Source organism: Chrysemys picta, chromosome 7 (genome assembly GCF_011386835.1).
Source record: "Chrysemys picta bellii isolate R12L10 chromosome 7, ASM1138683v2, whole genome shotgun sequence".
Lineage (NCBI taxonomy): Eukaryota > Metazoa > Chordata > Testudines > Emydidae > Chrysemys > Chrysemys picta.
In genome coordinates, this window is record NC_088797.1 from 118,839,943 (window position 1) to 118,855,890 (window position 15,948).

General features: G+C 43.1%; 1 long non-coding RNA gene across 1 annotated transcript in view; it reads left to right on the forward strand.

Annotated features, from left to right (window-relative positions):
- LOC122174183 (uncharacterized) overlaps positions 1–12,464 on the forward strand; it is a 35,635-nt gene extending 23,171 nt beyond the window's left edge. Inside the window, exon 2 of the long non-coding RNA XR_010589330.1 lies at positions 8,799–12,464. This is a non-coding gene — a long non-coding RNA (uncharacterized LOC122174183). The remainder of the gene's footprint in view (positions 1–8,798) is intronic.
- The last annotated feature ends 3,484 nt before the right edge of the window (positions 12,465–15,948 follow it).

Consider the following 15,948-nt stretch of genomic DNA (forward strand, 5'->3'; position numbering starts at 1 on the left):
CAACTGGCAAGCTCGGGCCAGGGCATAGAGTTCGGCGGCTTGGGCTCCCCAGTTGCCTGGCAGTGAGGCGGCCTCTTGAATGTCCCATTCAGAGGTGACTGCATAACCGGTGAAACACTTGCCATCAACATAGAAGGAGCTTCCGTCCGAGAAGAGGATGCAATCAGGGTTGTCCAGTGGCACGTCAAACAGGTTGTCCCTTATCTGTAAGATGCTATAAACTACTTCCACACAGTCATGCTGATCCTGGAGGACTGGCAGGTCAGGAAGCAAGGTAGCTGGATTAAGGGGCCCACACCTTTCAAAAATTAGGTTAGTGTCTTCTAAGAGTTCGGCCTCTAGCTGATGCTGACGATGGGCCGAAAAGACTTGGGTTGTGCCCCTACGCAGAAGGGCTGACAAGGCATGAGAGGTCCAAACCGTGGTAAAATGACCCAGGGTCAGGCTCTTTGCCTTTGTGATCAGCAGGGCAGCTGCTGCCAGAGTCCGGGTGCAGGATGGGGTTCCCTGAGCGACAGGGTCGATCTGCTGAGAGTAAAAAGCAAGCGGGAAATGGTGGGGCCCGCTCAGCTGGGTAAGGACGCCACTAGCAATTCCGCCCCTCTCATGGACAAAAAGGTGAAAGGGTTTGCTGTAATTGGGGGGGCGGAGAGACATGGAGGAGGCCACACTGTCCTTGAGTAACTGAAAGGCTTGGATCGTGTCCGGGGACCACTGCAAAGGGTCAGGAGCAAGGTTAGCAGTGAGTCGGTGGAACGGTTTGCTTAACTCCCCGCAGGACGGCAACCAGGGGCGACAGAAGCCAATTAATCCTAAGAAACCTCAAAGTTGTTTCTTGGTGTTTGGCAGAGGGCAGTTTTGGATAGTCTTTATGCGGACTGGGTCCATTTGTCTTCCCTCTGGGGTTAACAGGAAGCCCAGATATCGGACCTTCTGTGAGACCCACTGAATCTTGTTAGGGTCTACCTTGTGGCCTCTGGTGTGTAGGTATAATAAAAGTGCCTTACCATCGATGCGGAGGGCAGCTTCTTCGCGATTACCTAATAGGATGTCATCTACGTATAGGACTAACGTGGATCCCTGCGGACTGGTGAAGCCTTCCAAGTCGTGGCGGAGGCATTGGCTGAAAATCGTGGGGCTGTCTCTGTAGCCTTGAGGAAGTCGTTGCCAGACATAACTTTGTCCCTCCCAGGTGAAACCAAAGAGATACTGAGAGTCTGGGTGCACAGGAATGCTGAAAAAGGCTGATTTTAAGTCAATAACAGTGAACCACTCAGCATCCCAGGGGATTTGGCTGATGATAGTAGCTGGATCAGGAACTACTGCATGAAGAGGGACCACATACTGATTAACAACCCGTAGATCCTGTACAAAGCGCCAACGAATAGGGTCTCCGTCCTTTTTAGGAGGCTTTTTGACAGGCAGTATAGTGGTGTTACAGGGAGTGCGCTGAGGGCGGACTAGCTTTTGTGCAATGAATCCCTCGATAATGGGGCGGATGCCCTCCCGGGCTTCCAGCGACAGGGGGTATTGAGGGACTGACAGGGGGGTTAAGGAGGGCTTCACTTGAATCCTTACTGGCTCTGCCGAAAGGAGCAGGCCAACATCAGTGTCAGAAATTCCCCAGAGGGTTAAAGGCAAGTCAGTGAGGTCAGGGGAGAGAGAGGGGGGGGTTTCCCAATTACCCTGAGTTGGGGCCGAATCTCCTAACACTGTCATCAATAATCCTACCCCTTCAGGAGTGCAGGTTAAAGTAGCCTCAAGCTTACAGAGTAAATCCCGGCCCATCAAAGGGATCGGACAAGCTGGGGAAAAAAGAAAACGGTGAGAAAAACATTTATCAGCATAAATAACATTTAGAGGCAAAGTGAGTCCCAGAGACTGTGGGTTGCCCTCCACCCCAGTTGCAGTTTTAACCTCAGAGGATAGCCAGGGAGAGGGGGCATGATTTAAAAGAGAGAAAGTAGCTCCAGTATCAATGAGGAAGGAGACAGGCAGTCCCTGGACTGAAAGGGTTAGACGAGGCTCTTTGCTGGGAGGGGAGAAAGTGAGGAAGGAGCCGGCTAAAGACATTAAGGAAATAAGACCATCACATTGTTTGCCTTCGCCCCCGGGGTACTGTCATTGAGGAGGCTGAGTTTGCTGCAGCTGCTGCTGTTGCCCGTAGTTGATCCAGGCCTGGGGAACGGGCTGAGCTGGTGGTGCAGGGGTGTATTCGTCCCTGGTGTAAGTATCTGCGGATGCAACCGGACCCTCTGGGCGTCCCCAGGGGAGGGGTATGCAACCTGCTGCATCTGCTTGATCTTTTGCCTAGTAATTACTCCTCCCGAGGTGTGCCCTTCCATTTCCCCCTTATCCCTCTGCAGAGATTCCGACCTGGAGTCCTGCAGATTCCCCTCTGCACCCTGGAGAGAGTCCCCCTGCGGAGGAATAGGGGCAGGTGCAGTGGGGACCAACTGACGAGTCAAAACACGCCGTGGTTTACACCCTTCATCGAAATAACATGGAGTGGGTTCACTCTCGGGAGAATACCTGACTGCCATAATTTTTAAAGATTTCCACAGCTCTGCTGCTGTGTCCCAACAAAACCAGTAACATAACTGTCCCGGATGGTCTTTTTCGATCTGGCTCCTTACTCCTCTTAAGGCAGCCTGTTCGAAAGAGCCATACGAAGGCCACCTCATCTCCGGGTTGGCCAATACCGCGGTATACCCAGTCCAATTCCTTACACACAGTGTGTACAACTTCCTCCTAGACATTCCTGTCTGTACTGGGAGTTTCCCTTCGTTCCATAACTTATTTACAATCCCCAACGGACTCTCAAGAGGCACGCTAGTCCCTTGACCCATGGTGTCTGACAGGAGCCCTCCAACTGGCGTTTACCCTGCTGTCCAGTACACGACCCCTCAATATTGAATTGGCTAGGAGAAATCTCCCGTGGCGCCTGCCAATTCGTATATGAGTGGTCTGACCACTGGACAGAGGCACCGCACCAGAAGGAAATCCCGGACGAGCCCCCAAATTGTTAGGTAAAAAGCAAGTCCTCACTCACCTCTCCAGCACCCGAGTTTGTGCGGAGTTGGTATGGGGCTCACAATCTGTCAGAGACCAGACACCAATTCGTTGATCAACGGGCTCACACTATCCTTAGCTTGAAAAGCTTCAGAGTAAGTGTGGCAAGTTTATTAGGAGTGAGCATCAATATTTATACACAGAAGTAAACAAAGTGATTAACAGATCATAATGGTCATGTATAATCAATCAAGATTCTACAGGATAAAACAGGTTAAAATGTAAATTCAAAAAGAGAAAAGGGGAGATGGCTACTTAAGGGGAGGGGGGTGTCATGAGTAGTTCGCAGGTCAGAGCTTTGATTAAAAGTTCAGACAGAGACATCAAGTCTGGGTTAAGTTTAAGCTCATCAAAAGTTCAGACTCAACAACAGTGCTAGCCTTCTTTGTAACATTTATTCTATATTCATTTTAAGCATGTTGGCATTGGAGCAGGATCAGTGTTGTGGGGAGAGAGTCAAAGGATGGCATGGAATTGGCTTTGAACACAAGCTGTGATAGAATATTTAGAAGGCAGCATGAGTATCTCTTTAAAGCCCCAGTCCTGCAAACACTTACTGTGTTGTAGCAGGTTTTAGTTGGAGGCCAGCAGGCCTAGTGGGCAAACCGCAGCTCGACAGATCTTCCACCCCCCAAAGTCCTGGGATGGGCTTGCCTGGCAGTCAGCAGGCCTAGTGGTCAAGCTACAGTCTGTCATTCCCTGCTCCTCCAGAGTTCTCCCAGTTGCACCAGGGCTGGGGGGAGAAGGTGGGAGGAACTGTGCCCTTCCTCTCCACTGGGTTCCAAGGGGGAGAAGCATGGAGTGTCTCAGCCACCTTTTCCTGGTGCACCTGATCAGACTCCTCTGGGCCGCTTCTGACCTCCCTACACTCCTTCAGTTTGGGGCATGGTCACAGCCCCCATCCACCCCTAGCAAGGAGTTCCCAGTCACTCTTAGCAGCTCAGTTGGTCAAATAAGTATTCCCCAGCTCTCTTCACAGTGTTCAGTTATTCTCCCTCAATAGGGAGTGGGGAAGGGGAAAGGGCCAGGCCCCTACCCTGCCAGATGGCATCTTACCCACAGTCCAGACCCTTCTCCTGTGGATTGCTCTGTCTCCAGAATCTGCAAACTGACTTCCTCCCTTCAGACAGATTCTCCTCTATTCTTTCTCCCCGATTGGCTATCACAGTCCCCTTCTGAGCAGATGCTCCATTTGGAGCATGTGCTGTAACTGCTGAGAGGTGGAGCCTTCTTGGCCTAGTACTGCTCCTTCGCTCCTTTAGTCTCTGCGTGGGGACTGTAAGCCCCATCACACTTACCTAGGAGCTTAGCTTTAGGAACATGAGACGTCACAATGAGCAGGACTGGGGACCAGAGTAATAGACAGACATACTTAGGAGAGTTCAAACGAAGTGTGACTCTCAGACTGAAACCAAAATAGGCATAAAAGAAATATTTTAGGGTAATCCTTTTTTGAATTTTAAACTTCCTTTTCTCAGTTTTCAAGTTGTCATGGACTTTCAGTGATAGCACCCAATTTACCTTTTTTCTTTTCCATTCATAGCTTTGCATTTATATTTCAATCAGTTCAAACCCTTAGCACTGGGCCCCTGCCACGCACTCAGTTAGGATCCGTTAGCTGTTCTTACCTGTAACTCACTTCATAGACTCAAAGAGGTTAGTCTTGTGGATAAAGCACCTATGGGGGTGGGCTACACTTGAAATTTGTTGTAAGTTGAATTATTTTGCATTAAAGTAACCTGTATCCACAAACACATTTTTTGTTGCAAATATTAACTCACTTTGAAAGAGGGCTTACTGAGCCTCAGGAGCTCTGGGTTCAATTCCTGGTTCTGCCACACACTTCCCGTGTGACCTTGGGCAAGTCATATAGCCTGCCCACTTGCCCATGTGTAAAATGCTTCCCTATTTGACACAGGGGTTGAGCATAAATTTCGTTAATGTTCAAGTTGCTTAGATTCGATGGTAACTATTATCATATTGTGGTAGTCCCTAGGATCCCGAGCTATGGACCACTGTGCTAGATGCTGTACAAACAGAACAAAAAGACAGTCCCTGCCCCCGAAGAGTTTATAGTCTAAATAGTCTAATGGGGGGGGGGGGGCAACATATGTATCTAGGTAGAAAGGGACTACTTAAAAGAGTTTTCATGATTTTCAAAAAGGACTAATTCAGAGTTTAAATTTATTAACTGCTCTTAACTCATCAGTTACTGCCCTAGAAATTAGTTAATACCTTTCTGACTATGGTTGAAATATCAAAAACAACAGCTCGAATGAGGTGTAAAACGTTAATACTAATGAAAAAACACTCACACGCTGGAATTCCTTAAACTCTTCAGGGCAAGTGCAGATGGCATAGCGCGTCTTCAGTGCAAATATTTGTAATAAAAATAATAATATAAAGTGAGCATTGTAAACTTTGTATTCTGCATTGTAATTGAAATCAATATATTTGAAAATGTAGAAAAACATCCAAAATATTTAATACATTTCAGTTGGTATTCTATTGTTTGCGATTAATCATGATTAATTTTTTTAATCGTGATTTTTTTTTAGTTAATCGCGTGAGTTAACCGCAATTAATCGACAGCCCTATAAAATATATTTTCCTAGTGTTGCTGATGTGTTTAACACACTGTCAGAGCACATCTAATTAACATGATATTAAAAACATTGGTGGTAGCTTCTGACCCATGTACACTACGGCTGCTAGGGTTACTACTAGAAAAGCTGAACCAATGTAAGCAATAGTGGGGAGATTCCCGTGGTGCACGCAGGGCCTTAGGCTAAATTTTTAAATCGTAGATGTTTGATCCCCATTGAGAAAAGCCCTATCTATGCTATATCTTCACTACAATGCTTAATTGAACTTGCAACCATTTAGTGACATGGTTGGCTCTAAACATGATATCTTTCTATACCAAGATCATAACACATGGCTATTTTACTTTATGAAAGGCACCTCGTAACTAGGACTACGATTTTGTCACTGTGGTCATGGAAATTATGAATTTAAATAAAGTCCATGAAATCTTGGAAATGGCCCCCAAGCCAAATGGTGTGACCTGGTGCATGGGGTCGCAGCACCACTCAGGTTTGGCTCATCTGTCTCCATCTACAGAGGGACAGATGGGCCAAACCGGAGTGGCGTTGCAGCTCCATTTGCTGGGTTACACACAGAGTGTGGAGCAGGGAGCTGGACCAGCCCTGCAGGAGGGGAGCTGCCACTGCAGGGTGAGTGTGGGGTGGGCTCATTCTCCCACCCTTCCTCTGAGGCCTCGCCTTTCAGCACCCCTACTATACTCTTGTGTATGGTGATGTAGCAAAAACGACATTATTTGATTACCTTTCCTTTACTTATTTTATCCCCAGTACCTCTGCTGTGAAATTACTAACTATTTCCATGCCAAAAATAGTAACTTTACTCATCAACTTAACTCATAACTCATGAGTTATTTACACATAACTCATATGCGGAACTGAAATGGGTAATCCCTCTTTCTATGATCTCTGCAGTAGGACATCCCAGAGCTCAATGCCTAATCTGCTGCTGGTGCCACGTTGTACACACATCCTTTGCATGCTCTATTCCCTGTAGAGGCAATGGGGATGGCTGCTCAAATTTTCTTAGAAGGCATTGCTACATGGCTGAGTAGCTTGGTAGGCATCATGGATGCACAAACACCATATCCATGTGGCTTGTATGGTGGGAAAATTGCTGTTAACACAACTCAGCTGAGGTTGATCTCACTAAGTGAGATGATAGTGTCCAGGGCCGGCTCTAGGCACCAGCAAAACAAGCTGGTGCTTGGGGTGGTACATTTTTAGGGGCGGCATGGCCGGCGCCAGAATGCCACCCCTAAAAATGTGCCCCGGCCGCCCTAGCTCACCTCCGCTGCTGCTGCCACGGTGCGCGAAACAGCTGATTCGCACGCCGCTACTCGCCCTCCCTCCCAGGCTCTCAAGTCTGGGAGGGAGGGGGAGCAGCGGCGCGCAAATCAGATGTTTCGCGCGCCGCGGCGGCTCGGGATCTCCCCCTCCCTCCCAGGCTCTCAAACCTGGGAGGGGGGGGGAGATTCTGAGTGGCTGCGGCGCGGGCGCCGCTTCTCCCCCTCCCTCCTAGGCTTGAGAGCCTGGGGGGAGGAGGCAGGCCTGGGGATTTGGGGAAGGGGCGGAGTTGAGGCAGGGCGGGGGGTGGGGTAATTAAAGAACGGGGGGAGGGGTGGCCAAAATTGTTTTTGCTTTGGGCGGCAAAAATCCTAGAGCCGGCCCTGATAGTGTCAGGACTTCGTAACAAAGTGAGAAAAAAAGATGGTACTTGTAAAGGCAGGATCTGTAGGTGGATGCATGTATAAACATCTCTGAAAGCAAAATTTGGTCATTAGTGCAGAGCACTGAATGTGTCTTTTCTATAAACAAAAGACATCTCATTGTGTGTTGTATTTTTTTTAAACTATTCAGTCAGCCAGTCCGGGCAATGGAATCATAACTTGGAAAATTTACAAACTGCAACAAAACATTTCTTAACAATTTATAGATTGCAAAATTGGTGTCTGAAATTAACTAGGTTTTTTCCTTGCCTAGAAGAGAGAGAATTAAAAAATGTTGGTGAGATTCACAATCTCAGTTGTTTGGCCTGATCCTGATCAACACTTACATTGATGTAAAACTGATGCAACTGCCATGGAATTACTCCTAATTTCTACTGGCATACGTGAGCTCAATGTTAGGCCTCTTGTATGTTGAATAGAACAGATTATTTTTTAGTAGTACATCTCTGAAAATAGGAGTTTTTAATGGAAATGCTGATATAACCTTATCTGTCATGTCACGAATCATCTCTCTAGCACTATGGACAAATTCATTGTTCCTACTGAGTCAGTTCTAATTAGTCGTTGATCGTTTCTCAGTATTTCCCAAAAGAGCTGATTTAGAGGAATAGTTTCATTTTAGGGTCTAGCTGATTCCCCTCCTGCAGGGGAAAAAGTGTTTATAAATTCTCCATGCATTTAAATGCACATAGAATCCAATGCATTCTCCCTTCTGTGGGGAGAGTTTAGCATAGGAAGGGAAGGGAAGGGAAGGTGGAGTCAGGAGAGGCAAGGAGTGTGTGGTCCTCCTGTATTACCATAGATCTCAATGATCCATGCAGAAATCCAGTCCTAACCACAAAGTTCTTAGGGCACCCATGTGGAGCAGCTAGTTAACATTTTAAACTCTTTGTATCCCTTGGCTTTTGCAGATAGCTCATGTCCTTTGCAGCACAAAAGATGCAATATGGGATTAGGCAATGAGGGGGTTATAGTGCTCTGAGTGGGACAGCTGAGAATTATAAAATGTAGAGTGGTCTGTGCAAGAATTAATATGCCTGAATCTGATCATTCAGGCTGCCTGAAGTTTTCATAAGTTTTACCAAATATTTCCAAAAAGCTAACCATCTCCTTTCGGAAAACTGACCACTAAAGCACCAGCAAGCAGACTCTAACGTTCAGGTGGCAGGTCGTACTGTCTGAGTTATTGTAAAACACCCAACAAGAAAAGCAACCCCACATTAGCACAACGCTGGAGAAGTAGAAAGCCCCCTCGCATCTTGACTTGTTGAGGGTCTTTCTGTAATCAGGGGTTGTGCTAGGCATGAGGGTTAGGTTTGCACATGAGGCATGGCAAATGTTGATAAAATCATGGATTTGTGACTCATTGGTGATATATTTTTTTTGTTTCCAGAATGATCTGCACAGCTTCCAAGTCTCATGCTTCCTCCTCTTCTGTTCCCAATAAGGGTATCCCCAGAGGGAAGGAAAGCAGCTCTTCATTTCTTGGCAGGAGGCCAGGCACTTGGAACAGGAAGAAATGGATCTCTGCACTTGCCCCTTCAGGGGGCTAGGCAAGGGGCCCTGAAAACGAAAACAAAGAAGTCAGCGGAACCTGAGACATCTGTGAACACTGACACAAAACCAGTCTTATCCATAATACACCACAGCTTCCTAACATATACTGCTCTTTAACTGATTTACAAATTGACATATAAGGGAACAATGAATATGATTCTTTACTTACCCAAAGCTATCCAATGGCCACTATGCAAGGAGTTGGTGTTCTTAGCTCACTCTCTTTTAAACAGTTTTTCAGATTTAAAAAAAAAAGTCACAAGTAACACTGACATCTTTGCTGGTGGTTTCAGCAAAGAAGGCCAAAGGCTGAATTAAATATACGAAATACCCCCCTTCTTGTCCCTAGTAAGTTGCCTCTCTAGATCAGGGCAAAGGCATGAGGCAGGGAGGTTTTCTTTAGGGAATTTTGCATCTTTTGCAGTCAGTGCTACATCTGGTCTGTTGGCTAGAAGAATGTTGTTTTAAGTGTTTTAAGATCACTGGCACTCATTTAAAACATACTAAGAAATTCATATGGAAAGTGGAGACATTTTTAAATGCTTTTGCTGTAACTGTTTAATGTACAGCTGGTGCTGTGGTTGCAAGTTTAACAGCTCGTCATACTGTCCTATCAGTTCTACTGGTTTTAATCCAGTAATACTTTTGATTAGAACAAAACCCTTTTTGTGCTAACGTAAAGTGAGTAACAAATAAAAGGGAAAAGCTAGAAGTAGATTTGATGGCTAAAATGACCTTTATTGTGCCAAGATTTCAGTAACAAAAATGATAGTTGGAAGGGGAAAAACCTCAATGTGCTATGTTACACAGGAGAGAGTCACTGTACTTGTAATACATTTTGTATTAGTTTTCAGGATATGGGAGGTGAAATAGATGCAAGGGGATCATCTGTCTTAAAATGAGACATAGGGGATAGCTGAACCTACAGCCTTATCTGTCAATTTCATGGCCTCTCCCCATTTTCAAATGTTCCTCATACATTGTATACAAAAAGTAATAACATTGGCATTGAAGCTTGCCACTGCCAAATTGCATCTCCTTTATTGTTCATGGTCTCAGGTCAAGTTGAGTCACTGAAAACAATGGCTCTTTGTATGTATCTTTACTCCCTAATCACACAGTTTTTGGTTTCCAAATTTTTGTAGCACTCCCTGGTTTGAAAGTGTCTATTTAAACAGGATACTTTGCTCTCTTTTGTAAACATGTCTCCATTAGTGAAAGCGACATCATGGGAACTGATAAAAGCCAGTCAGGAGCAGATAATGCGTATAGACTTTAAGAAAACAGTATTTCTTTCCCAATAAGATAGAAAACAGTATTTCTCTCCCAATAAGATAATGTTTTGGAAGTTTTAATGCTCAACATAATCTTAAAATTGTAAATTGGGGACTAATCAAGAATTGTTAAAAGGATTAAAAAATATACCCATCTTGCCAGCTTTATTCTACTTGGAAAACTGCTATGTAACAAAGCATCTCACAAAATATAATATTCACATAAAGCAAGGGGATTGCCAGTTTGTCATCATATGCAAATTATTTCCCTGGACTCAGTGGCATAGTAAATACATTCATTTAAGAAGAAAAAAAATTGGCAAACCTTCGGCTTGCTCCTGCTCCCATTGAAATCAATGGCAAGACTGCCATTGATTTCAATAGACGTGGGATAGAGTCTCTGTTCTGTGGTGTCAAAAGACAACTATGTTTGAATTTTTGGAACTGATGCAGCCCTGAAAGTCCATGACATTCCAAAACTTTCCCCATTTGTTTGAGACCATAGCAACAACACATAAATTGCAAGTGCTGAATACTGAAGGGATTTTACTCTTCAGAAAATTGAGGTTTTAAACAAGTGTATCCTGCTGTACAAAAAGTTTTTGCTCAGGCTTAATTTTTCCAAAGAACTGGTTCCAGCACCCTTTCAGATGAGTGACTGGATTACCTTTGTATTCCTTTTACAATGAACAAATAATGCAGTAATATTATCAAAAGTAGGAGAAATAGTTTTAAAATCATATCACAAATGCACCTTAAGTCTCTCTTTGGAATAAGAGCTATTGCACAGAATAAACTACACTTGAGTATTTAAAAAAAAAAAAATTCTGAGACCCCGAAGCAAAGTTTCCACTTATTATTCTTTCCCAATGGAACAAAATAGATTAGCCATTTCCCCCATAAACTAGACTGTGAACACACACTAAATGTAGCATAAAAACGATGACAAAGCCACTAAAGCTGAGAGGACTGAGAGGTCCTGATTCTCCTGTTACTTATATTGTTGTAAATCAGGTGTAATTTTGTTGAAGTCAGGGGAGTTATACTGGTCTAAAAATGTAAGCAAGAGAAGAATCATCTCCAGGGTCTACTAAATAGTTTTTTTTAATGCATGATAATTCTTCATCAAAAAACCATAATGTAATGCAAATTAGCACATTTGTTACACTTCATGAGTGAGATTGCAATCTCTGAGTAAATTTAAAATGACACTATTGAAGACAGTAAAGTTTCTCCAGGTTTACATGAGTGAAACTGAAAGCAGTCTCTGGCCTCATGTCATGTTAGTGAATGCTGTGTGAAATGAAACTAATAAGAAGAAAAGCAGTTATGTACTTGTAACTGGTGGAATTGTGTACTAAACTAAATTAAGGCTGCTAGCTAGTGTAATCTACATACCTAGAAATTACAGTTAAAACATTTAAATGCTATGAAGTTTGGAAATGCTTAGATAAGTTAATGTGGATAAAAAATGTAATTCCCTTACACTTACACATTTTCTTAGAAAATAGGATATTCAAATAGCTTAGGTATTCAGAAATAAGGTAAACTCTGAATCCTGCTTCTTTGTTTCAACATAATCCAGTTGTTGAGCCATTTTTTTCTAACTCCTCTCTGATTTAGGGACCTATTCTGCTAGCTTTAGTCACATTTCTGGGTTCCCCACTCTGCATGTAATTCCATTAAAATCAACCAGATTACTTGAGAAGCAAGTTACTATTCAACAGGAGGAAGAGTGGAAGAATAGGGCCCTTAAACTGTAAACTCTTTGGGGAGAGACCTTGGATGTCTGTGCCTTCAACTACGTAAACTAAGGGCATTGTAGAAATAAATGATATAATGAGAGATGTCAGTATTAAGAGTTCTAAGTACAAGTTCTGCCCATTGGATGCAGACAACTCCCATTGATTACAATGTGACTTGCCTGTATGTATCTGAGTTTGGCCCAATACATCAGCCTTTTATAATTCAGGATTATTTTGCCAGAATCTCAATCTCTCTCTTTTTTCCCCCCTTTACAATACCCATATAGGTATCAATTCAGACAAGCTATTTTTGACTAATACAGTACCATCTCTGAAACATTTATTTGTATTCTTCTCTGATTATTGCAAATACTAGCATTAAATAAAAACAGTTTTAATTACAGCACTGTCATTTAAGACAGGTTGTAACAGACTCTCACCACTAATTAAAAATGATGATTGATTTCTGGCATTGGTTTAACAGAATTTAATTCTCCTGTTGTTTTTCTTCTGCAGTATCTGGTCACCACTAGGAAGAGCAAGCTTCTACCTGTGTTTATCGTTAAAATAAGGACTTAAGTATGAACATCACCTCATATTATTAAGACATGCTGGTCCTGATAAGAAGCCAGATAGTGAGTCCAAGGGAATCTATGCTAGTGTAATTTACACGCCAAAGAGTTGGCAGAAAGGTGTGCAGCAGGAAAGTGCGGTGACCTAATTTCATTCTTAAATTCCTCCCAGATATGTTGCTCTTCCTGATACATCCTCTCATCTGGCCCCTCAGTATATAAGTTACAATTTAGACACCCTTGGAATTAGCTTTACTGGTCCAAATTCAGAGGCGATTGTAAATTGGTAAATGCATGTGTGTATGTTAATCTAAAGGATTAGTTAGCATATAGCATAGTCTGAATCCAGGAGAGTTTAAGGGAGTTTAAACGAATGTAATACATTTTGGGTGGGCAGGGAGATGCTGCACATTACAGCATCATAAACTCCTTTAGATTCACTTAAACTCAACTCTGAATATGGCCCACAGAATCAAAGGGGAAATTCTTCTCTCACTGTATGTCCTGTGCCATTCCACAGAAGTCAAGGAGGAAGTAGTAGTATAAGTGTAACCTGGAGGACGTTAACCTGTCTATGTAGCAATCAAAATCAAAACCAGATTTTCTCATAATTAAGAGGGCCACTTGGGCTAGATTCTGTCAGTTATATAAATGTAAGTCCACAGTAGTTTAATTCTTCTTAGCATTTGCGCAACATGCCTCAGGTGACGCGTGACCAGGATTCATCACCGAATTTTGACTTAAGTGGTTATAAGTGAGAGCAAAGTTCAATCCATTTTTGCTGAAATCCTCCCATCAAAAAGTTAGTATACAGACAAGTTCAGTAGTCTTACGGGCCTGCATTTGCAAAGTGACTAATGATTTTGGGTGCCTGGATTTTTGGATGCCCAACTGTTGAAATATCTTCCAGGAACCTGAGCTTCATAGAGTGAGTGCTCAGCACTTTCTGAAAATTAGGCTCCTTCAGTGTGTCTCAAGTGGGTCACCCAAAACCAGAGACACCTAAAATCACTAGTCACTTTTGAAAATATTGGCAGTTTGATAATGGAAGAACTGGCAGTAGGGATAGATGGGTGCGGGGGTGGGGGAGATTAAATATGCTAATTCACTATGGGAAACATGGTCTCCTAATTAGGGCTGGGGAACTTTCACTCTCCGTAATATTATTTTGATCTCTTGAAGGTCATAAACATTTCCTCCTATAGACTTATTCTTGGCTGAGATCCCATGTTTTTATGGACACAGATACATTAAAAAGGAAGTAACAAGTTGTTACTTAGATTAGTGTACTTACATTTCCAGAAAGCTTTTGACAAGGTCCCTCACCAAAGGCTCTTACGTAAATTAAGTTGTCATGGGATAAGAGAGAAGATCTTTTCATGGATTGAGAACTGGTTAAAAGACAGGGAACAAAGTGTAGGAATAAATGGTAAATTTTCAGAATGGAGAGGGGTAACTAGTGGTGTTCCCCAAGGGTCAGTCCTAGGACCAATCTTATTCAATTTATTCATAAATGATCTGGAGAAAGGAGTAAACAGTGAGGTGGCAAAGGTTGCAGATGATACTAAACTGCTCAAGATAGTTAAGACCAAAGCAGACTGTGAAGAACTTCAAAAAGATCTCACAAAACTAAGTGATTGGGCAACACAATGGCAAATGAAATTTAATCTGGATAAATGTAAAGTAAGGCACATTGGAAAATATAACCCCAACTATACATACAATATGATGGGGGCTAATTTAGCTACAACTAATCAGGAAAGAGATCTAGGAGTCATCGTGGATAGTTCTCTGAAGACGTCCATGCAGTGTGCGGCAGCAGTCAAAAAAGCAAACAGGATGTTAGGAATCATTAAAAAAGGGATAGAGAATAAGACGGAGAATATCTTATTGCCCTTATATAAATCCATGATACGCCCACATCTTGAATACTGCGTACAGATGTGGTCACCTCATCTCAAAAAAGATATACTGGCATTAGAAAAGGTTCCGAGAAGGGCAACTAAAATGATTAGGGGTTTGGAACGGGACCCATCTGAGGAGAGATTAAAGAGGCTAGGACTTTTCAGCTTGGAAAAGAGGATACTAAGAGGGGATATGATAGAGGTATATACAATCATGAGTGGTGTGAAGAAAGGGAATAAGGAAAAGTTATTTACTTGTTCCCATAATATAAGAACTAGGGGCCACCAAATGAAATTAATGGGCAGCAGGTTAAAACAAATCAAAGGAAGTTCTTCTTCACATAGCACACAGTCAACCTGTGGAACTCCTTGCCTGAGGAGATTGTGAAGGCTAGGACTATAACAGGGTTTAAAAGAGAACTAGATAAATTCATGGAAGTTAAGTCCATTAATGGCTATTAGCCAGGATGGGTAAGGAATGGTGTCCCTAGCCTCTGTTTGTCAGAGAGTGGAGATGGATGGCAGGAGAGAGATCACTTGATCATTACCTGTTGGGTTCACTCCGTCTAGGACACCTGGCATTGGTCACTGTCGGTAGACAGGATACTGGGCTGGATAGACCTTTGGTCTGACCCAGTATGGCCATTCTTGTGTTCTTAAATTTCACCAGATTATGTCTTCATATTATGTATTTGCAACTTGAAAAACAGGTTTTCTTTTGCTTCAGTCTTCTGTATAGACAACATTGCAACAGCATGAAAAAAACCCTCTTCTTGCTGAAAGAAGAAGAACAGGAGGACTTGTGGCACCTTAGAGACTAACAAATTTATTAGAGCATAAGCTTTCGTGGACTACAGCCCACTTCTTCGGATGCATCCGAAGAAGTGGGCTGTAGTCCACGAAAGCTTATGCTCTAATAAATTTGTTAGTCTCTAAGGTGCCACAAGTCCTCCTGTTCTTCTTTTTGCGGATACAGACTAACACGGCTGCTACTCTGAAACCTCTTCTTGCTGAGCCTTAAATTAAAGGAAACTTGGATCCAAAAGTAGAACCTTTGTCACATGAGCTAAAGGAGATTCTCCATTAGGTATAAACTGTAACACAACATTGATATTTTCCTGCAGGCTTCCAGCTGTGGGAGGGCAAGGCTAGACAAGTATGCAAGTGCTGGTATTATCTGTGGATATTTTTGCTAAAGTAAATCTGACAGAAATTTAGGACTATTTTTGGCAGCTATCAGAAACAACCAGGATCTGGTTCTCTTGCACCGTGTAGTTTTTTAAACCTGTGCAAAATGGGTGAAAAACACTGTTATTCTGATTTGGTAGCACTTTATACCCACTTTGCACAGTGCATGGCAATGGAGACTCCAACCTTCAGATGGTAATGTAGTAGCAATCCCTTCCATGGATACTTAGCTCAGATTAGGACAAAGGGAGGCTGTCTTTAATCCAGGATCTACAAATCCAGGAAGAATTACCAGTCCCGGAT